The sequence below is a fragment of the Callithrix jacchus genome, chromosome 2 (assembly GCF_049354715.1).
Source record: "Callithrix jacchus isolate 240 chromosome 2, calJac240_pri, whole genome shotgun sequence".
Lineage (NCBI taxonomy): Eukaryota > Metazoa > Chordata > Mammalia > Primates > Cebidae > Callithrix > Callithrix jacchus.
The window spans coordinates 117,114,071-117,137,576 of NC_133503.1; the positions used below are offsets into that span (position 1 = coordinate 117,114,071).

At 39.3% G+C, this 23,506-nt stretch overlaps 1 protein-coding gene across 17 annotated transcripts in view; it reads left to right on the forward strand.

Moving 5' to 3' along the window:
• The window catches only part of LOC128931458 (uncharacterized), a 177,498-nt gene that overhangs the window by 35,214 nt on the left and 118,778 nt on the right, over positions 1-23,506 (forward strand). For 2 of the 17 annotated variants that reach the window (XM_078365190.1, XM_078365201.1), the window contains exon 6: positions 5,201-5,287. The exons of 14 other annotated variants lie outside the window; for them this stretch is intronic. The gene's annotated coding sequence lies outside the window, so the exon portion shown is untranslated. Of the gene's footprint in view, positions 1-5,200; positions 5,306-23,506 lie in introns of all 17 variants that reach the window. One more of the 17 variants, XM_078365196.1, reaches the window with a different exon arrangement.

A 23,506-nucleotide genomic window follows, 5' to 3' on the forward strand; every position in this document is an offset into this window, starting at 1 on the left:
GTTAACTGACTTGCCCACAGTTATAGAGTCACTAAGTGATGGAGCAGGAATTCAAACTCAGTCTGTCCAAATCTGAAGACCATGCATTTTTCCTATCCCACTCAGCTTGTCTCTCTATAAGCTTCTTAGCAAGGCTCCAAGATTTTTTGGGACAGCCTCTTGTCTGTATAAAGAGATTCCTAGACTTCTGTAGATGAAATTTCCTGTGTCTCTTTTGGTAAGTCGAAGTGAGTTTATTTGACTGACCTTGTCTCTCCTGCAGTATGAGAATTATTATGTAAATTATGTGGGTAGAATGAAACATTTAACAACTGATGTTAAGGCAAATTAATGAAATTAATAACAAAAAGAGAATAGGTTAAGTAGGTACTAGGAAAGTATTGCAGTATACCTAGGCTTGGACAAAGAAATGACTAACACTTAAAGAAATACACAGGAGTAAAAGTGTGAGAAAAGGAAAAGAAAAAGAGCGATTTGACTAAGAGGTAAAAGTGTGAATTAATGCCTACCCACTGCCTTTTATTCCTTAGTAGAAGTTTAGAATAGAGTAAAATGAATTTGGCCTTAGAGATAGTGGATGTTTCTATTTTGTGACTTTTCCAAATTATTAAGTCATTTTGTGGTATAGAAACACTAATAGCTGGGAATAGTTACAGAGATACTTAATGCTTGTCAAATAACCAAGTTCTCCTCTAATTCTTTAACCACTCTGTAGCTGGTGATGGGGTTGTGAGGGACTGGTGGGAGGTCACCAGTACTTTTTGGTGTATCCACAAAATGGCAGAACCTCTGTCAGTCTTGGTTCCTAAGTGACTATGAAGTAGAGACCCTCACAGATGAATTTTGTGCATGTGGTATAAGTGAGAAACAAACTTTTGTTGTGTTAAGCCACAGAGATTATGGGATGTTTGCTATTAAACTGTGTAACCCATCTTAACTCTACAGGGACTTAAGTGTTCCTCCGTACCCCTGGTCCTACTAAACCATCCTCACACTGTTCCTACTAAGTCTTTAGTATCCAATCTATCTCTGCATGTATACCTTTTCTTATCAAAAGGCCCCCAGAAGGTGCAAACTCTTTGTAGTCATTCTTATGATTTCTGATATCACTGATATTATTAAATTATACCTACAGAATAACTCTTTTTTTTGCATGGCTATTACAAATTACTAACAATTACTCTAATTTTATATTTAAGATTAAGACTTTAAATTTAAGATTAGGATTTTATATAATTTATTAGGATTATTTGGAAATTCTCCAGAGTAGGATGCCTGGAGACTTGAAAATAATAGCAGGCAGTATAAAAACTATTTTGAGATGTCTGTTTCTTCTCCAAGATTAAATTATATAATGCCCCAACCCATATATATTTATATATTCTTCAACATACTAGAAGTCATGATAGTTTTTATAATAATTTAGGGCTAATGAAAGTTTCTGTCTTCTAATGAATGTGCAACTTTTGACAAATGACTATAATGTACCATCTTCCTTTTTGCCTTGGCTGCCTGTGAGCTCATAGTGAAAATTAGTTCTCACTTTTATTTTCTTGATCTATGGTTCCTCATATAATCATGTCCTATATTTGTTCATTTAATTACTGAGTTCCTGCTTATCTTTAGTTTTAAATTAACTTTGTATAAAAATATTTTATTTTATTTTTTGAGCTAGAGTCTCAAATATTTTTATTTCTTAGGTTCTGTTAAGTACTTAGTCCCTCCTTTCCCATTTCTCTTTTCTTGCTTTGCAGGAATCTAATGACCATTGAACTGTGGCATCTACTTCAATTACAAATATTTTCTTCACTAATGTCAGACTGTGCACCTTTGTATATACACTTTTAACAAACTTTTTGGAAATGCAGTATACATCACCAATAACTTCTCAATGCCAAGTCATAGTATTTGAAGACATTTTAAACAACAATTAAACTCAACTTATTTATTACCAATAATGCACATAAGTCAGCTGAAGTGAGGATAACATGAATGGCACAAATACATTATGATTGCTGCCTGGCCAACAGTAATTATAAGAAACCTTTAGTTTTGAGATGTGTTTTGATTTAAGAAATGTTAAAAAAAGTTTATAAGTTACCATTGATAAAATATGAGTTTACTTGTGCATATATTCTTTATTCTTTTTTTCTGGAACTCAAGAGTACACATATATTAGATTTTCTCACAGTTTTCTGCGTGCTGGTTCCTAGGCTGCTCTATGAATAGTTTTTTCCTGATCTGTCCCCCAGTTCACTAGTTCTGTCATTTTCTGGGTCTAATCTGCTGCAAATGCAATACATTGAGTTTTAAGTTTCAGTCATTGTGTTTTCATTTCTAGAAATTTCATCTGATTCTTTTTCAAATTACTTTCCCATTTTTTGTAGTTTCCTATCCTTGAAGATATTTTCAGTCCTACCATTTAATTTTTTAAATATAGCAAGTGTAGTTTTATATCTGATAATTCTAACATCTGAAGTTTTAATAGGTCTGTTTCAGTTTTCCTATAGTTATGCAAGTTTTAACTCATCTTGCTTTGCTTCCTTGTATATCTTCTTTGGTTATCTTACCTTGCAAAGTTATTTGGAGAGTCCTGGAAGCTTAGAATGAATATACCTTTAGGATAATTTACATTTGCTTTTGCCAAGTATTCTGGGCATTTCAAACAAAATCCTAGCTTCAAGTTCCCCAATCAATCAAGGCGATGAGAACCTGGTCAGTAAATCCTAATGAGGGCCAAGCTGTGGCCACAGATTTTTAGACAGAAGTTTCCCTCCTTTCCGGTTTCTCTTTTCTTTCCTCCTCTGCTCCTTTTGGTGTACAGACAACCTTCATTGAAATCCTTGGGGTGGGTGGGAAATGAGGGCAGGTTTCATTTTAGGTATAGTCCTTTGAGGTCTAACGTAATTCAGAGAGAATATTCTATGTGCCATCTTACATGGGACCTCGAGCCTTGATTCCTAAACCCCTTGCTTTTGATGTTTCAGAATTGAAGTTTTAATTTGCCAACTGGCAAATGTCCTCAAGGCAAATTGGCTTAGGTTTTTGATATTCTTCTTAACAGAAAGGTAAACACTGGGTTTTTTACTTCACCTAGTATTTGGCATGACAGTTCCCCATTATCTTGTCAGTTTAGTGCTTTAAATGATTACATTTAAAAAAATTCTGCATTTTCTGTTTTCAGCAGGAGGGATGGCCTCAACTAGTGGCTTTCAACTGGGGGTGATTTTTTTCCTCTAGGGGACATTTAAAAATGTTAGGAGACAGTTTTAGTTGTTAGAACTGGGGTTGGGGGAGCTACTTGCTCTAGTAACACATGAGTTAACTTTCCTTAACATACTTTCTGCTTTGCAGATATCATATTTAGTCTTTTGGAAAAGATACTGCTTCCTAAAATTGCCTACCATCTAACTTCTATAGATGCCTGTTTTAAAATCTGTGTTTTTTGAAACAGATAGTTTTTGGCTTTGGGGCAAACAGTGACAATGGAGAACCAAGAGTTAGGAGCATCCCACTTTGGAAATGATCTTCCATGTAATATGCCTATCCTAATATTGCTCATAATGCAGGTGGTGAGGTGAACCAATAGAGGTTCTTAAGTCATACTTTTGGTATAGCTTTTACACCAGCTGGATCATAATTTACTTGTTTCCTGGATGATCTACTTCTCTGCCTGGCTGGGTCATAGGAAAATCCTTTGTGTATAGGCCTTCTGTATAGGCCTTCCTAACTCTTTTTTTTCCTCATTATTTGAATTAAGAATGTATTTATGGATACTAAATAAGGAAAATGAAAATCTTGCTACTAGGAATCATATGATTTTAAATATGGAAAATGGGATTTATTTTCACTAAATTGTTTTATGATAATATTATTTTGTTTAATGTTAAAGATAACTTTGTCATTTCTTATCTAACATTAGGCATTCTTCATTCTAATTGTTGTTGAATGAATAATATTTCATCTTAGAAGAGATTTGCATATGAAATAAAAAGACTAATTCTAGTAGGAAAAATATAAGGTATGGTATTAGAACACCTGGATTGGCATCTTCACTTTATTATTTACTAGCCAAGTAACCGTGGATAATCTTTCTTAGCTTTGTCTTCTTCATCTGTAAAATAGGAATGGTAGTATTCTCTTATAGGGTAATTGTGAGAATGAAATGAGATAATTTTTGTGAGGGTGCTTTATAAAGCAGTATATGTTATTATAATTCTAAGTAATAACATGTTATTTTACTTGAATGCTTTTATACTTTGTTTTCTAAAGGATGTTTTTGTTGTTGTTGTTGTTTTTGAGACACTCACTCTGTTGCCCAGGCTGGAATTCAGTGATGCAATGTCGGCTCACTCTAGCTCTACCTCCCGGGTTCAAGGGATTCTCATGCCTCAGCCTCCCGAGTAGCTGGGATAGACAGTTTTGCTATGTTGGGCAGGATGGTCTGGAACTCCTGGCCTCATGTGATCTGCCTGCTTTGGCCTCCCAAAGTGTGGAATTACAGGCGTGAGCCACTGTGCCTGGCCTAAAGGCTATGTTTTGAGAGGCAGTAAAGTTAAATGACATTGTTTAAGGCCAAATTTTAAGCCTTCCTCTTCCTAGAGGTATATCCTAACCTCTTTTAGCCTCACTTTCCTCTTCTGTAAAATGAAAATGATAATAATATGTATCTCATAGAGTGGTTTGAAGATTAAATTAGGTAATCGATGTAAAGTGCTGGCAATAATGCCCAGTACATTCAATAAATGTTACCTATCATCATCATCATCATTCTTAGATTAAAAAAAGCAACTCTTTTTCTAAATTAAAGTCCATTATTTACCATTTATCTACTGGCTGCCCTGCTGTGAAGTATCAAGGCAATTAATTTTCCTTAGTGGCGAATATATATGTACATACAATGATATAGTTTTCTTGACTTAAGAAAACTCATTCATGCTGTACTTATTTCAAAGAGTAGATGTTTCTGATAAATTGTGTGCATATAGTATTTTTGTATGTTTAATTATGTTTTGAGTACAGCTAGGAAATTCAGAAAATAACTCCTGAAAATAGGTCCACTGAAAATAAATGACCCTTTGAAATGTGATCACTCACTAATTTATTCATTCTTAAAATCAATTTTCACAGTTTAAAAAAGAAATCTGGCTACATTTGTACTCATTAATAATTGGTAAGAATTCATTCATTTATTTTAAAGGAATCACCAAAATGATCAAAGCGTCAGCCTTGAGGGATTAGTTCAAACATGCTGGAGACAATGGATTTAATCAAGTAATTTCTTCAGGTAAAAGCCTAATATAAGGTAAAGTCATACTAAGACAAAGACTAGAGTTTTGAAAACACATGGATAACTGAAAGATTGTGTGATTTTTGTTGTGTACTGATAAATTTAGCAAGATATAGGACAGTGTAATAGTTGTGCTTAACTTGTAATATTCTGGTTAAAAATTTATGCTTTTTCTCTTTTCTGTAGAAACCATGACTTAAAACATTTGTGATTCTAGTATGATTACTTTCACATATTATGAATTGATGCTTTGTTGACCTATATACATAAAGGTAATTAAATGATTGATGATTTCTGCATAATACAATACTGATTTCACTTAACTATGAGTTAGTGAGTTATGTTGCAGTTTTCACTTAACTATGAGTCTGAGGCTCATGGTTTCTGCGACAACCTAAGGTTTGGTGATCTGGATATGCCCTGTCAAACTGTTCCTGTGGAATAAGTAAGCTGTTTGTAAACAGAATGGTAAAGAATTCTCTCATAGGACTTCAAATTCACAAAGTATGAGGTAGCTGGGCAACAGGTCAAAGGTGAAAGGTAATAAACCATTTTGGGCCTGTTCTTTTGTAGAGCCTTTGGCTGCCTTTCAGACTGAGGTCTTGGAAATAGTTCACACACAGGCCTTCTGCCAACAGACTACTGAGAGTTGGCTGAGGCCGATTTCTGTTGCACAATCCCCTCCCTCTCTTTCTCTTTCTCTCTCTGTCTTGGTTGTCTGAAACTTATAAAAACGCAAGGAATTTTATAAAAATTAAGAATACAAAAGAAGCAACGAAATAATTTATATTTTAATAAATTTAGAACAACTTTTTTTTCCTAGGGATAGAAGTCAAAAATTTGAATTTATTGTGATAAAATCTTACAAGATTGGTTGCAAAGTATGTTTTAGAAAAGCAGTAAGTATATTAAAATAATGAAGAAGATTAAAAATATTGGCAGAAAAACGGATCAGTTGTGGGCTTTTTGAGGAGGCAGTGTATCTCTGTCCCACCTAAGCTACCAGAGGTAGTCTGTAAACAGTTAGTAAGATATTTTAACTAGTCAGCTTATCTATAAGTATGTGTTAAGATATTTAGTGTTAAGATTGCTGTGTGTTTTGAAGAAAAAAGGTAGAATTAAACTTCCTCAAAATTTCTTGTGTTACTTTAGATTTATTGCTGCTGTTATTCTTGCTTAGAGTAGGAATTCATTCCAAGAGTAGAAACAAATGAAGTGAATGTAGATTTACCTCCTCTGACTTTATTCAGTTCCTTGGTTATTATATTTGTCTGCCTTACTAGTTTGTTTTCTCTTTCCTGTTTGTGTAGTACTACAGAGTTACAACTTCTATCTTGGTCAGTTTTGGCATCTTTTCCTTCCTGAATTGTAATACTTTGTTAATAAAGATGTGAGGCACTGGAAATTCTTTTTTTTTTTTTTTTTTTGAGATGGAGTTTCGCTCTTGTTACCCAGGCTGGAGTGCAATGGCGCGATCTCGGCTCACCACAACCTCTGCCTCCTGGGTTCAGGCAATTCTCCTTCCTCAGCCTCCTGAGTAGGAGGCATGCGCCACCATGCCCAGCTAAGTTTTTGTATTTTTAGTAGAGACGGGGTTTCACCATGCTGACCAGGATGGTCTCGATCTCTTGACCTCGTGATCCACCTGTCTCGGCCTCCCAAAGTGCTGGGATTACAGGCGTGAGCCACTGCGCCCGGCCTGGTAATTCTTAAAGTAGTTGACGGAAGGTTGAGAGACAATAAAAAGATGGTAAAGGAACCATTCTGAAAAACAAAGTATGAGTCATTAGCCATTTTCACTGTAAACACACTTCTTTGGGAGGGTATCAGTCATTTACAAAGAAATCACCCAGTTCAATGAGAAAAGAAAAACATTTTATTAGGAAATTTAGTTTACTTCCTAGTGGACACCAAACCATGCAGTTTGTATCATAACCAGTGAGACCTTGTCTTTCATTATTTTATCTGTACTAATGAGGATAGGCGTAGGTGGGAAGGATGGGACTTTCCAATGTGTTTCATAAAGTCTGATTTCTTCCTTCCTTTTAGAACAGTGAAATAGACTTTTTTTCTTTCAAACATAATTTTCTGGGAATATCTTACTTCATAGGTGGTCTTGGCTTTATCTGCTTTCTTCAGTAAACTCTGAAAGAAAAAAAACTTCCCAGAAGTTTGAGCAGTCATTTGCCATTATGTTCATTCCTTGAATTTCTTGATATCATGAATACTGCTGCAGTATTATGTATATTGGGTATTATGTATATTGATTAACAGCCTTCTCTTCTATATTTGTTTTTTATTAAACAGAATCACAAATTCCTTTTTCCTTATTTATTCACTTCAAGCCAGCATGTTGGAAAAATGAAAAAATGGCAGCTCTTAATACATCTAAAAAGTTTGGGCATATCTTCATTTTTTTCCCAATGTAAAAGTTGTCAAACACAAATCTGAAAATCATTTGGTCTCCCCTGCTTTTTTTTTTTTTTTAATTAAACTTAAGAAAAGTAACCTTAGGCAAATCACTAAGTCTTTCTAAGCCTGTTTTCTTTTTTTTTTTTAAATTTTTTATTGGATTATAGGTTTTGGGGTACATGAGCAGAGCATGCAAGACAGTTGCGTAGGTACACACATGGCAGTGTGCTTTGCTTTTCTTCTCCCCTTCACCCACATTTGGCATTTCTCCCCAGGCTATCCCTCCCCACCTACCCCTCCCACTGGTCCTCCCCTTTTCCCCCCAGTAGACCCCAGTGTTTAGTACTCCCCTTTCTGTGTCCATGTGTTCTCATTTTTCATCACCCACCTATGAGTGAGGATATGCGGTGTTTCATTTTCTGTTCTTGTGTCAGTTTGCTGAGGATGATGTTTTCCAGATTCATCCATGTCCCTACAAACGACACAAACTCATCATTTCTGATTGCTGCATAATATTCCATGGTGTATATGTGCCACATTTTTCCAATCCAGTCTATTATCAATGGGCATCTGGGTTGATTCCAGGTCTTTGCTATTGTAAACAGTGCTGCAATGAACATTCGTGTGCATGTGTCCTTATAGTAGAATGATTTATAGTCTTTTGGATATATACCCAGTAATGGGATTGCTGGGTCAAATGGAATTTCTATTTCTAAGGCCTTGAGGAATCGCCACACTGTCTTCCACAATGGTTGAACTAATTTACACTCCCACCAACAGTGTAAAAGTGTTCCTTTTTCTCCACATCCTCTCCAGCATCTGTTGTCTCCAGATTTTTTAATGTTCGCCATTCTAACTGGCGTGAGATGGTATCTCAATGTGGTTTTGATTTGCATCTCTCTGATGACCAGTGACGATGAGCATTTTTTCATATGATTGTTGGCCTCATATATGTCTTCTTTCGTAAAGTATCTGTTCATATCCTTTGCCCACTTTTGAATGGGCTTGTTTGTTTTTTTCCTGTAAATCTGTTTGAGTTGTTTGTAAATTCTGGATATCAGCCCTTTGTCAGATGGGTAGACTGCGAAAATTTTTTCCCATTCTGGTGGTTGCCGATCCACTCTAGTGACTGTTTCTTTTGCTGTGCAGAAGCTGTGGAGTTTCATTAGGTCCCATTTGTCTATTTTGACTTTTGCTGCCAATGCTTTTGGTGTTTTGTTCATGTAGTCCTTGCCTACTCCTATGTCCTGGATGGTTTTGCCTAGATTTCCTTCTAGGGTTTTTATGGTGCCAGGTCTTATGTTTAAGTCTTTAATCCATCTGGAGTTAATTTTAGTGTAAGGTGTCAGGAAGGGGTCCAGTTTCTGCTTTCTGCACATGACTAGCCAGTTTTCCCAACACCATTTGTTAAACATGGAATCCTTTCCCCATTGCTTGTTTTTGTCAGGTTTATCAAAGATTGTATAGTTGTATGTATGTTGTGTTGCCTCCGGTGCCTCTGTTTTGTTCCATTGGTCTATATCTCTGTTTTGGTACCAGTACCATGCTGTTTTGATTACTGTAGCCTTGTAGTATAGTTTGAAATCCGGTAGTGTGATGCCCCCCGCTGTGTTCTTTTTGCTTAGAATTGACTTGGCTATGCGGGCTCTCTTTTGGTTCCATATGAAGTTCATCGTGGTTTTTTCCAGTTCTGTGAAGAAAGTCAATGGTAGCTTGATGGGGATAGCATTGATTCTGTAAATTACTTTGCGCAGTATAGCCATTTTCACAATATTAGTTCTTCCTAACCATGAACATGGAATGTTTCTCCATCTGTTTGTGTCCTCTTGGATTTTGTTGAGCAGTGGTTTGTAGTTCTCCTTGAAGAGGTCTCTTACGTTCCTTGTGAGTTGTATTCCAAGGTATTTTATTATTTTTGTAGCAATTGCAAATGGCAGTTCGTTCTTGATTTGGCTTTCTTTAAGTCTGTTATTGGTGTAGACGAATGCTTGTGATTTTTGCACATTGATTTTATAACCTGAGACTTTGCTGAAGTTGCTTATCAGTTTCAGGAGTTTTTGGGCTGAGGCAATGGGGTCTTCTAGGTATACTATCATGTCGTCTGCAAATAGAGACAATTTGGCTTCCACCTTTCCTATTTGAATACCCTTTATTTCTTTTTCTTGCCTGATTGCTCTGGCTAGAACTTCCAGTACTATATTGAATAGGAGTGGTGAGAGAGGGCATCCTTGTCTAGTGCCAGATTTTAAAGGGAATGCTTCCAGTTTTTGCCCATTCAGTATGATATTGGCTGTTAGTTTGTCATAAATAGCTTTTATTACTTTGAGATACGTTCCATCGATACCGAGTTTATTGAGGGTTTTTAGCATAAAGGGCTGTTGAATTTTGTCAAATGCCTTCTCTGCGTCAATTGAGATAATCATGTGGTTTTTGTTTTTGGTTCTGTTTATGTGGTGAATTACGTTGATAGACTTGCGTATGTTAAACCAGCCTTGCATCCCTGGGATGAATCCTACTTGATCATGATGAATAAGTTTTTTGATTTGCTGTTGCAATCGGCTTGCCAATATTTTATTGAAGATTTTTGCATCTATGTTCATCATGGATATTGGCCTGAAGTTTTCTTTTCTCGTTGGGTCTCTGCCGGGTTTTGGTATCAGGATGATGTTGGTCTCCTAGAATGATTTGGGAAGGATTCCTTCTTTTTGGATTATTTGGAATAGTTTCAGAAGGAATGGTACCAGCTCCTCTTTGTGTGTCTGGTAGAATTCGGCTGTGAACCCGTCTGGACCTAAGCTTTTTTTGTGTGGTAGGCTCTTAGTTGCTGCCTCGACTTCGGACCTTGTTATTGGTCTATTCATAGTTTCAGCTTCCTCCTGGTTTAGGCTTGGGAGGACACAGGAGTCCAGGAATTTATCCATTTCTTCCAGGTTTACTAGTTTATGTGCATAGAGTTGTTTGTAATATTCTCTGATGATGGTTTGAATTTCTGTGGAATCTGTGGTGATTTCCCCTTTTTCATTTTTTATTGCGTCTATTTGGTTGTTCTCTCTTTTCTTTTTAATCAATCTGGCTAGTGGTCTGTCTATTTTGTTGATCTTTTCAAAAAACCAGCTCTTGGATTTATTGATTTTTTGGAGGGTTTTTCGTGTCTCAATCTCCTTCAGCTCAGCTCTGATCTTAGTTATTTCTTGTCTTCTGCTGGGTTTTGAGTTTTTTCGATCTTGCTCCTCTAGCTCTTTCAATTTTGACGATAGGGTGTCAATTTTGGATCTCTCCATTCTCCTCATATGGGCACTTATTGCTATATACTTTCCTCTAGAGACTGCTTTAAATGTGTCCCAGAGGTTCTGGCACGTTGTGTCTTCATTCTCATTGGTTTCGAAGAACTTCTTTATTTCTGCCTTCATTTCGTTGTTTACCCAGTCAACATTCAAGAGCCAGTTGTTCAGTTTCCATGAAGCTGTGCGGTTCTGGGTCGGTTTCTGAATTCTGAGTTCTAACTTGATTGCACTATGGTCTGAGAGGCTGTTTGTTATGATTTCAGTTGTTTTGCATTTGCTGAGCAGTGCTTTACTTCCAATTATGTGGTCAATTTTAGAGTAGGTGTGATGTGGTGCTGAGAAGAATGTGTATTCTGTGGGTTTGGGGTGGAGAGTTCTGTAAATGTCTATCAGGTTTGCTTGCTCCAGGTCTGAGTTCAAGCCCTGGATATCCTTGTTGATTTTCTGTCTGGTTGATCTGTCTAGTATTGACAGTGGAGTGTTAAAGTCTCCCACTTTTATTGTGTGGGAGTCTAAGTCCTTTTGTAAGTCATTAAGAACTTGCCTTATTTATGTGGGTGCTCCTGCATTGGGTCCATATATGTTTAGGATCATTAGCTCTTCTTGTTGTATTGATCCTTTTACCATTATGTAATGGCCTTCTTTGTCTCTTTTGATCTTTGTTGCTTTAAACTCTATTTTATCAGAGATGAGAATTGCAACTCCTCCTTTTTTTTGCTTTCCATTAGCTTGGTAAATCTTCCTCCATCCCTTTATTTTGAGCCTTTGTGTATCCTTGCATGTGAGATGGGTTTCCTGGATACAGCACACTGATGGGTTTTGGATTTTTATCCAATTTGCCAGTCTGTGTCTTTTGATTGGTGCATTTAGTCCATTTACATTTAGGGTTAATATTGTTATGTGTGAATTTGATACTGCCATTTTGATGCTAAGTGGCTGTTTTGCCTGTTAGTTGTTGTAGATTCTTCATTATGTTGAAGCTCTTTAGCATTCAGTGTGATTTTGGAATGGCTGGTACTGGTTGATCCTTTCTATGTGTAGTGCCTCTTTTAGGAGCTCTTGTAAAGCAGGCCTGGTGGTGACAAAATCTCTGAGTACTTGCTTGTTCGCAAAGGATTTTATTCTTCCTTCACTTCTGAAGCTCAGTTTGGCTGGATATGAAATTCTGGGTTGAAAGTTCTTTTCTTTAAGAATGTTGAATATTGGCCCCCACTCTCTTCTGGCTTGTAGTGTTTCTGCCGAGAGATCTGCTGTGAGTCTGATGGGCTTCCCTTTGTGGGTGACCCGACCTTTCTCTCTGGCTGCCCTTAGTATTCTCTCCTTTATTTCAACCCTGTTGAATCTGACGATTATGTGCCTTGGGGTTGCTCTTCTTGCGGAATATCTTTGTGGTGTTCTCTGTATTTCCTGCAATTGAGTGTTGGCCTGTCTTGATAGGTGGGGGAAATTTTCCTGGATGATGTCCTGAAGAGTATTTTCCAGCTTGGATTCATTCTCTTCGTCCCCTTCTGGTACACCTATCAAACGTAAGTTAGGTCTTTTCACATAGTCCCACATTTCTTTGAGACTTTGTTCATTCCTTTTTGTGCTTTTTTCTCTGATCTTGGTTTCTCGTTTTATTTCATTGAGTTGGTCTTCGACTTCAGATATTATTTCTTCTGCTTGATCAATTCGGCTATTGAAACTTGTGTTTGCTTCGCGAAGTTCTCGTATTGTGTTTTTCAGCTCCTTTAATTCATTCATATTCCTAAGTTATCCATTCTTGTTATTATTTCCTCGAATCTTTTTTCAAATCTTTTTTCAAGGTTCTCAGTTTCTTTGCATTGATTTAATACATGATCTTTTAGCTCACAAAAGTTTCTCATTATCCATCTTCTGAAGTCTAATTCCGTCATTTCGTCACAGTCATTCTCTGTCCAGCTTTGTTCCCTTACTGGTGAGGAGTTTTGGTCCTTTCTAGGAGGCGAGGTGTTCTGGTTTCGGGTGTTTTCCTCCTTTTTGCGCTGGTTTCCTCCCATCTTTGTGTATTTGTCCGCTGGTCGTCTGCGTAGTTGCTGACTTTTCGATTGGGTCTCTGAGTGGACACCCAGAATGTTGATGATGAAGTATTTCTGTGTCTTGGTTTTCCTTCTACCAGTCTAGCCCCTTCGCTGTACAACTGCTGAGGTCCGCTCCAGACCCTGCTTGTCTGGGGTGCACCTCTAGCAGCTGTGGCACAGCGAGGGATGCTACCAGTTTCTTTTTCTGCTATCTTTGTCCCAGGATGATGCCTGCCTAATGTCAGTCTTTTGGATATAGAGGGGTCAGGGAGCTGCTTGAGGAGACAGTTTGTACTTTATAGGGGTTTAATTGCTGAGCTGTGCGCTCTGTTGTTCCTTCAGGGCTGTTAGGCTACTATGTTTGATTCTGCTGCAACAGAGCTCATTAAAAAACCCTTTTTTTTTTTTTCTCAAATGCTCTGTGTTGAGGGGTTTGGGCTTTATTTTTGGATGTTCGATGAGGTGTCCTGCCCAGCTAGAAGGCAGACTAGCCACTGTTTGGCTGCCAAGGCTCCGCCCTGCTGTTGTGTGATTCGCCCTGTTCCTGCAGGCTCTGCTGTGGTCTCTGCCACGCCCTGTGGTGGAGTCTCTTCATTGTAGCGTGTTGCCTCAGCAACGGCAGGCTGCATCAGCAGTGGGCGTGTATCTCAGTAGGGACGGGTTGCCTCGGCAACGGCTGGCTGCGTCAGCAGTGGGCGTGTATCTCAGTTGGGGTGGGTTGCCTCGGTAGTGGTGGACGCCCTCCCCCACAGAGCGTCTCGGACCGTCTGCTCGGGATAGTTTGAAATTGCGGTTTTGTTCGTCCCACTGAGTATCCCAAACGATCTGTCCCTGCAATCCCCTGGGCTGGGCTACTGTCCAAGTCTCGTTCAGTCTCAAGTCCAGCCCTCTCAAGTCTCAGGTTGCCGGTTCAACAAGGCACCCGGACAAGCGCGCCCTGTGGGGATTGCTGGGTAGGGCCGGCTGCCGCCGCCCCAGCTGCCGGCTTCGCCAGGCAGACCTACTGCCTGGCGTCCCGTGTCTTTTTATACTTGGGAGTTTCCCCGTTCTGTGGGCAACAAAGATCAGTCTGGAAATGCAGCTCTGACTCACCGTTTGCGGATTCAACGCGAGCTCCAATCCTGCGTTGTTCTCACAGCGCCATCTTGAGTCCTCCCTCCTGGAAGGTCTTCTTATATTCGCCTGTTTTCTTATATAGTAAATGAAGGATATAACCAAGTCTTTAAGGTTTCTTCCAGTTCCAAACTATCATGTGTTTGACCAAATGTTGTTTCTAGGACTGAATAATTCTTGCTATCAAATTAGGAATTTCCATCATTTTTCTCAGTGAATGAAATGTTAAAAAGCAAATCAAGGCCTTGAGGTATGAAATATGCTGCACATCCATTTTAAGAGGGGCAGTTAGCATTGTATCCCCTTGTTTAACTGTTTCTCTTTGCCACTCAACTACTAGTAAGGTTGTTACCACTGGTCCTTCTGCTGCTGCCTCTAATGAGAGGCAAAGACAAGGCTGATGAGGCTGGCAAGTGGGACCTCACTGGGCCTAAAGGAGAGGAGCCAGATGTTCCTTGGTTGAACCACAGATTCATATTACTGGTACAGAAATCTCCATGATTGGAATGAACATATAAAGCCTTCAAATTGCCTGTACTCCCAGCACTTTGGGAGGCCAAGGTGGGCAGATCACAAGGTCAGAAGATCAAGACCATCCTGTCTAACATGGAGAAACCCCATCTCTACTAAAAATACAAAAAATTAGCTGGGTGTGGTGGCATACACCTGTAGTCCCAGCTACTGGGAAGGCTGAGGCAGGAGAATCACTTGAACCCGGGAGGCAGAGGTTGCAGTGAGCTGAGATCGTGCCACTGCACAGCAGCCTGGGCAACAGAGTGAGACTCCATCTCAAAAAAAAAAAAAATTGTAGGTGGGAGGTAGGCCCTCTCATCTAAATGAGAAATAATGATATTAAAATCTGAGCTTGAGTCTGTCATTTATGACTTCTGTGATTTATTTTTAGACAAATCATTCAACATGTTTGAGCCATAGTTTTTAATTTGTAAATTGGTTACAGAGCTGACTTAAGGGTACAATGAGTCAACTAATGTGAAAGAACTTTGTAAACTCTAAGGCTTATCACACAGGTCACCTCCTGCTTTTACGAAGTAGAAAAAGTTGTGACTATTTTATACAATAGTTACAGAAAATAATGTTTCCTTTTTCTGCAATCTAGCAATTTATTTATATTTTATATTAACTGACCTACATGTGTAAAAATGAGGTTACAGTTTTACTGTAATATCATAATGGGTTTGAATTGAGAACCAGAAAACTTGGATCCACAATATTTCCTTGATAATTAATTTCTGTTATTAAAAATGAGGTACCATATGATTAAATAATTCACCTCTGGTCACCTTGACCTTGACTCCCCAGGAAAAGAGACATAGAGAGTTGCAGGTTCTTTCAAGTGAGTGAGGTATTAAGAAGGGGAGAAAGGGCCGGGCGCGGTGGCTCACGCCTGTAATCCCAGCACTTTGCGAGGCCGAGACGGGTGGATCACAAGGTCAAGAGATTGAGACCATCCAGGTCAACATGGTGAAACCCCGTCTCTACTAAAAATACAAAAAATTAGCTGGGCATGGTGGCGCATGCCTGTAATCCCAGCTACTCGGGAGGCTGAGGCAGGAGAATTGCCTGAGCCCAGGAGGCGGAGGTTGCGGTGAGCCGAGATGGCGCCATTGCACTCCAGCCTGGGTAACAAGAGCGAAACTCCGTCTCAAAAAAAAAAAAAAAAAAAAAAGAGGGGGAGAAAGAGAGGATTTTTAGTTTTTTGGTTGAATTTCTGTTACAATTAAGATGATTACCAAATTTTTTACTATGTCTATAACACCAGTGTTACTAAGACAGTGGTGGGTCCTAATATATTTGAAAATTCTTGACTTCTTTATCTGTCTTCTGGCGTATATGAGTTGGCATTTGGCTCCTTTGGGTCTCAGTTCAATTGCCAGTAATTTTGGTGAGCCCCATACCTTTAAAATGGGGCTGTTTCACCATATGTTCTCACTAATAGGTGGGTGTTGAACAATGAGAACACATGGACACAGGGAGGGGAGCATCACACACTGGGGTTTGTTTGGGGGGGTTCTAGGGGAGGGACAGCAGAGGTTGGGGAGGTTGGGGAGAGATAACATGGGGAGAAATGCCAGATATAGGAGACTGAGGGATGGAGGCAGCAAACTACCTTGCCATGTATGTACCTAAGCAATAATCCTGCATGATCTACACATGTACCCTGTAACCTAAAGTACAATGAAGAAATAAAAAAATAAAAACAGGGCTGTTTCAGGAAATTTTATTTCCTTGTTTTTTCTCCAGCAGTAATAATAGCAGCTTTACCAACTGTCATTTGCATTATGTGAGAAATAAATAATCTTTAGCATCACTAATCAAGGCTAGTCAGCATAAGAAGTGTAAGAAGTCTACTCATTCTGTATATATATGTATACTGTTCTTCATTACTTACATTCTCTTTTTTTATACTTTAAGTTCTGGGATACATGTGCAGAACATGCAGGTCTGTAACATATATATACATGTGCCATGGTGGTGTGCTGCACCCATCAACCCATCATCTGCATTAGGTATTTCTCCTAATGCTATTCCTCCCCTAGGCCCCCACCCCTCGACAGGCCCCAGTGTGTGATGTTCCTCTCCATGTGTCCATGTGTTTTCATTGTTCAGCTCCCACTTAGGAGTCAGAACATATGGTGTTTGGTTTTCTGTACCTGTGTTAGTTTGCTGAGAATGATGGTTTTCAGCTTCATTCATGTCCCTACAAAGGACATGAACTCATCCTTTTTAATGGCTGTGTAGTTCCATGATGTATATGTACCACATTTTCTTTATCCAGTCTATCATTAATGGGCATTTGGGTTGGTTCCAAGTCTTTGCTATTGTGAATAGTGCTGAAATAAATGTAAGTGTGCATGTGTCTTTATAGTAGAATGATTTATAATCCTTTGGGTAAATACCCTGTAATGGATTTCTGGGTCAAATGGTATTTCTGGTTCTTTGAGGAATCACCACACTGTCTTCCACAATGCTTGAACTAATTTACACTCCCACCAACAATGTAATAGCATTCCTGTTGATGATGAAGTATTTCTGTTACTTGGTTTTCCTTCTACCAGCCTAGCCCCTTCGCTGTACGACTGCTGAGGTCCTCTCCAGGCCCTGCTTGTCTGGGGTGCACCTCTAGCAGCTGTGGCACAGTGAGGGATGCTACCCGTTTCTTTTTCTGCTATCTTTGTCCCAGGATGATGCCTGCCAAATGTCAGTCTTTTAGATTTAGAGGGGTCAGGGAGCTGCTTGAGGAGACAGTCTGTACTTTTGTGGAGCTCAGTTGCTGAGCTGTGAGCTCTGTTGTTCATTCAGGGCTGTAATAGCATTCCTATTTCTTCACACCCTCTCTATCCTCTGTTGTTTCCTGACTTTTTAATGATTGCCATTCTAACTGGCATGAGATGGTATCTCTTTGTGGTTTTGATTTGTATTTCTCTAACGACTAGTGATGAGCTTTTTTTCATATGTTTGTTGGCCACATAAATGTCTTTTTTTTGAGAAGTGTCTGTTTATATCCTTTGCCCACTTTTTGATGGGGTTGTTTTTTCTTGTAAATTTGTTTAAGTTCTTTTTAGATTCTGGATTATTAGCCCTTTGTCAGATAGACAGACTGCAAAAATTTTCTCCCATTCTTTAGGTTGCCTGTTCACTCTGATGATAGTTTCTTTTGGTGTGCAGAAGCTTTTTAGTTTAATTAGATCCCATTTGTCAATTTTAGCTTTTGTTTGCCATTGCTTTTGGTATTTTAGTCATGAAGTCTATGCCCATGCCTGTGACCTGAATGATATTGCCTAGATTTTCTTCTAGGGTTTTTGTGGTTTTAGGTCTAATGTTTGAGTCTTTAATCTGTCTTGAGTTAATTTTTGTATAAGGTGTAAGAAAGTGGGCCGGGCGCGGTGGCTCAAGCCTGTAATCCCAGCACTTTGGGAGGCCGAGGCAGGTGGATCACGAGGTCAAGAGATCGAGACCAACCTGGTCAACACGGTGAAACCCCGTCTCTACTAAAAATACAAAAAATTAGCTGGGCATGGTGGCGCGTGCCTGTAATCCCAGCTACTCAGGAGGCTGAGGCAGGAGAATTGCCTGAACCCAGGAGGTGGAGGTTGCGGTGAGCCGAGATCATGCCATTGCACTCCAGTCTGGGTAACAAGAGTGAAACTCCATCTCAAAAAAAAAAAAAAAAAAAAAAAAGGTGTAAGAAAGTGGTCCAGTCTGCATATGGCTAGTCAGTTTTCTCAACACCATTTATTAAATAGGGAATCTTTTCCTCATGCTTGTTTTTGTCAGGTTTGTCAAAGATCAAATGGTTGTAGATGTGTGGTGTTCTTTCTGAGGCCTCTGTTCTGTTCCATTGGTCAATATCTCTGTTTCAGTAACAGTAGTATACTGTTTTGGTTACTGTAGCCTTGCAGTATAGTTTGAAGTCAGGTAGCACGATGCCTCCAGCTTTGTTCTCTTTGCTTAGGATTGTCTTGGCTATCCAGGCTCTTTTTCGTTTCCATATGAAATTAAAAGTTGTTTTTTTTTTTTTTTTCTAATTCTGTGAGAAGAAAGTCAGTGGTAGCTTGATAGGGATAGCACTGAATCTATAAATTACTTTGGGCAGTATGGCCATTTTCACATATTTATTTTTCCTAACCATGAGTATGAAATGTTTTTCCATATATTTGTGTCCTCTCTTATTTCCTTAAGCAGTGATTTGTAGTTCTCCTTGAAGAGGTCCTTCACATCCCTTGTCAGCTGGGTATTTTATTCTCTTTGTAGCAATTGTGAATGGGAGTTCATTCATGATTTGACTCTCTGTTTGTCTATTACTGGTGCATAGGAAGGCTTGTGATTTTTGCACATTGACTTTTGTTTCCTGAGACTTTGCTAAACTTGCTTATCAGCTTAGGGAGTTTTTGGGCTGAGATGATGGGGTTTTCTAAATATACAATCATGTCATCTGCAAACAGAGGCAATTTAACTTCCTCTCTTCCTATTCGAACACCGTTTATTTCTTTCTCTTGCATGATTGCTCTGGCTAGAACTCCCAATACTATGTTGAATAGGAGTGGTGAGAGAGGGTATACTTGTGCCAGTTTTCAAAGGGAATGCTTCCAGCTTTTGCTCATTCAGTATGATATTGGCAGTAGGTTTGTCATAAATAGCTCTTATTATTTTGAGATACGTTCCATCAGCACCTAGTATATTGAGAGTTTTCAGCATGAAGGGGTGTTGAATTTTATCGAAGGTCTTTTCTGCATCTATTGAAATAATCATGTGTTTTTTGTCATTGGTTCTGTTTATATGATGCATTATATTTATTGATTTGTATATGTTGAACCAGAGTGACATCTCAGGGATGAAGCTGACTTGATGTGGTGGATAGTCTTTTTGATGTTCTCCTGGATTTGGTTTGCCAGTATTTTGTTGAGGATTTTCACATTGATGTTCATCAGGAATATTGACCAGAAATCATGTGTGTGTGTGTGTGTGTGTGTTTGTCTGCCAGGTTTTGGTATCAGGATGATGTTGGCCTCATAAAATGAGTTAGGGAGGAGTCTCTCTTTTTCTATTGTTTGGAATAATTTCAGAAGGAATGATACCAGCTGTTCTTTGTTCTTCTGGCAGAATTCTGCTATGAATTCATCTGGTCCTGGGCTTTTTTCAGTTGGTAGTCTATTAATTACTGCCTCAATTTCAGAACTTGTTGGTCTATTCAGGGATTCAACCTCTTCCTGGTTTAGTCTTGGGAGGGTGTATGTGTCCAAGAATTTATCCATTTCTTCTAGATTTTCTAGTTTATTTGCATAGAGGTGTTTATAGTATTCTCTAATGGGACCTTGTATTTCTGTGGGATCAGTGGTGATATCACCTTTGTCATTTTTTATTGTGTCTATTTGATTCTTCTCTTTTCTTTATTAGTCTGGCTAGTGGTCTATCTGTTTTGTTAATCATTTCAAAAAACTGCCTGCTGGATTCATTGATTTTTTGAAGGGTTTCCTCATGTCTCTATCTCTCAGTTATGCTGTGATCTTAATTATTTTTTGTCTTCTGCTAGCTTTTGAATTTGTTTGCTCTTGCTTTTCCAGTTCTTTTAATTGCAATGTTAGGGTGTTGATTTTAGATCTTTCCTGCTTACTCCTGTTGGCATTTGGTGCTATAAATTTCTCTGTAAATGCTGCTTTAGCTATGTCCCAGAGACTCTGGCACATTGTGTCTTTGTTCTCATTGGTTTCAAAGAACTTATTTATTTCTGCCTAAATTTCATTATTTACCCAGTAGTCATTCAAGAGCAGGTCGTTCACTTTCTGTGTAGTTGTGTGGTTTTGTGTGAGTGTCTTAATCCTGTGTTCTAATTTGATTGCACTGTGATCTGAGAGACTGTTCTGATTTTCATTCTTTTGCATTTGCTGAAGAGTGTTTTTACTTCCATTATATGTTCAATTTTAGAATAAGTGTGATGTGGTGCTAAGAAGAATGTATATTCTGTTGATTTGGGGTGGAAAATTCTGTAGATATCTATTAGGTCTCCTTGGTCCAGAGCTGAGTTCGAGTCCTGAATATCCTTGTTAATTTTCTGTCTTGTTGATCTGTCTAATATTGACAGTGGGTGTTAAAGGCTCCCACTACTATTGTGAGGGAGTCTAAGTCTCGTTGTAAGTCTCTAAGAACTTGCTTTATGAATCTGGGTGCTCCTGCATTGGGTGCATCTATATTTAAGATAGTTAGCTCTTCTTGTTACATTGATCCCTTTACTATTATGTAATGCCCTTATTTGTCTTTTTTGATCTTTGTTGGTTTAACACTGTTTTATCAGAAACCAGGATTACAACTCTTGCTTATTTTTTGGTTTCCATTTGCTTGGTAAATCTTGCTCCATCACTTTACTTTGGGCCTATGTGTGTCTTTGCATATGATATGGGTTTCCTGAATACAGCACACCAATATGTCTTGACTCTTTATCCAATTTGCCAGTCTGTGTCTTTTAATTGAGGCATTCAGCCCATTGACATCTAAGGTTAATATTGTTGTCTATGAATTTGATCCTGTTATTATATGCTAGCTCATTGTTTTGCCCCTTAGTTGAGGCAGTTTCTTCATAGTGTTGATGGTCTTTACAATTTGGTATGTTTTTGCAGTGGCTTATCCTGGTTTTTCCTTTCCAAATTTAGTGCTTCCTTCAGGAGCTCTTGTAAGGCAGGCTTGATGGTGACAAAATCTCTCAACATTTCCTTGTCTGTAAAGGATTTTATTTCTCCTTCACTTAGGAAGCTTAGTTGGGCTGGGTAAGAAATTCTGCATTGAAAATTATTTTCTTTAAGAATGTTGAATAATGGCCCCCACTCTCTTCTGGCTTGTAGGGTTTCTGCCAAGAGATCCGCTGTTAGTCTGATGGGCTTCCTTTTGTAGGTAACTTGACCTTTCTATCTGGATGCCCTTAACATTTTTTTCCTTCATTTCAACCTTGGTAAATCTTACGATTATATGTCTTGGGGTTGCTTTTCTTGAGGAGTATCTTTGAGATGTTCTTTGCATTTCTGAATTTGAATGTTGGCCTTTCTTGCTAGGTTGGGGAAGTTCTCCTGAGTAATATCCTGAAGAGTGTTTTCCAAGTTGATTCCATTCTCCTCGTCATTTTCAGCTACACCAATCAAACATAGGTTTGGTCTTTTCACATAGTCCCATATTTCCTGGAGGCTTTGTTTGTTCCTTTTCATTCTTTTCTCTCTAATCTTGTCTTCATGCTTTATAAGTTGGTCTTCAATCTCTGATATCGTATCTTCTGCTTGATCAATTTGGCTATTGATACTTGTGTATACTTCACAAAGTTCGTGTGCTGTGTTTTTCAGCTTAGTTTCAAGTCAGTTATGTTCTTCTCTAAACTGTTTTTTTCTAGTTAGCAATTTCTCTAACCTTTTTTCAAGATTCTTAGCTTCCTTGCACAGGGTTAGAACATATTCCTTTAGCTCAGAGGAATTTTTTATTACCCACCTTCTGAAGCCTACTTCTGTCAGTTCGTCAAACTCATTCTCTGTCACTTTGTTACCTTGCTGGCGAGGAGTTATGATCCTTTGGAGGAGAAGAGATGTTCTGGTTTTTGGAATTTTCAGCCTTTTTAAGCTGTTTTTGCCTCATCTTTGGTCTTTGATGTTGGTGACCTTTGGATGTGGTTTCTGTGTGGACTTCCTTTTTGTTGATGTTGATGCCATTCCTTTCTGTTTGTTAGTTTTCCTTCTTCTAATGGTCAAGCTCCTGTGCTGCAGGTCTGCTGGAATTTGCTGGAGGTCCACTCCAGACCCTGTTTGCCTTGGTAACACCAGTGGAGGCTGCATAACAACAAAGATTGCTTTCTGTTTCTTCCTCTGGAAGCTTCGTCCCAGAAGGGCATCTACCAGATCCCAGCCAGAGCTCTGCTGTATGAAGTATCTCTCAGAGGAGGCACAGGTGTCAGGGACCCACTTGAGGAGGCAGTTTTTCCCTTAGCAGAGCTTGAGTGCTGTGCTGGGAGATCTTCTTCTCTTGTTAGAGCTGGTAGGCAGGAACATTTAAGTCTGCTGAAGCTGCCCCAGCAGCTGCCTCTTCCCCCAGGTGCTCTGTCCAGGGAGATGGGAGTTTTATCTATAAGCCCCTGACTGGGATGCTGCCTTTCTTTCAGAGATACCCTGCCCAGAGAGGCGGAATGTAGAGAGGCACTCTGGCTACAGCTGCTTTTCTGAGCTGTTGTGGGATCTGCCTAGTTGGAACTTCCTGGAGGCTTTATTTACACTGTGAGGGGAGAATGACCTACACAAGCCCCAGTAATGGCTGACGCCCCTCCCCACACCAAGCTCAAGTGTCCCAGGTTGACTTCAGACTGCTGTACTGGCAGCAAGAATTTCAAGCCAGTAGATCTTAGATTGCTGGACTCTGTTGGGGTGGGATTACCAGTTGGCTTCCTGGTGTTTCCAGGGGAGTGAACGGTACTCTCATGCTGGCATTCCAGGTGCCACTGGGGTATGAAGAAAAACTGTGGCTAGCTTGATGTCTGCCCCAGTGGCTGCCCAGTTTTGTGCTTGAAACCCAGGGCCCTGGTGGTGTAGGCACCGTAGGGAATCCCCTGGTCTGTGGGTTACAAAGACCATGGGGAAAGTGTAGTATCTGGGCTGGAGTGCACCATCCCTCACAGCACAGTCCCTCACAGCTTCCCTTGGCTAGGGGAGGGAGTTCCCTGACCCCTTGTGCTTCCTGGGTGAGGTGACACCCCACCCTGCTTCAGCTCACCCTCTGTGGGCTGCACCCACTCTAACCAGTCCCAGTGAGATGAGCCAGGTACCTCAGTTGAAAATGCAGAAATCACCTGCTTTATGCATTGATCTCACTGGGAGCTGCAGACC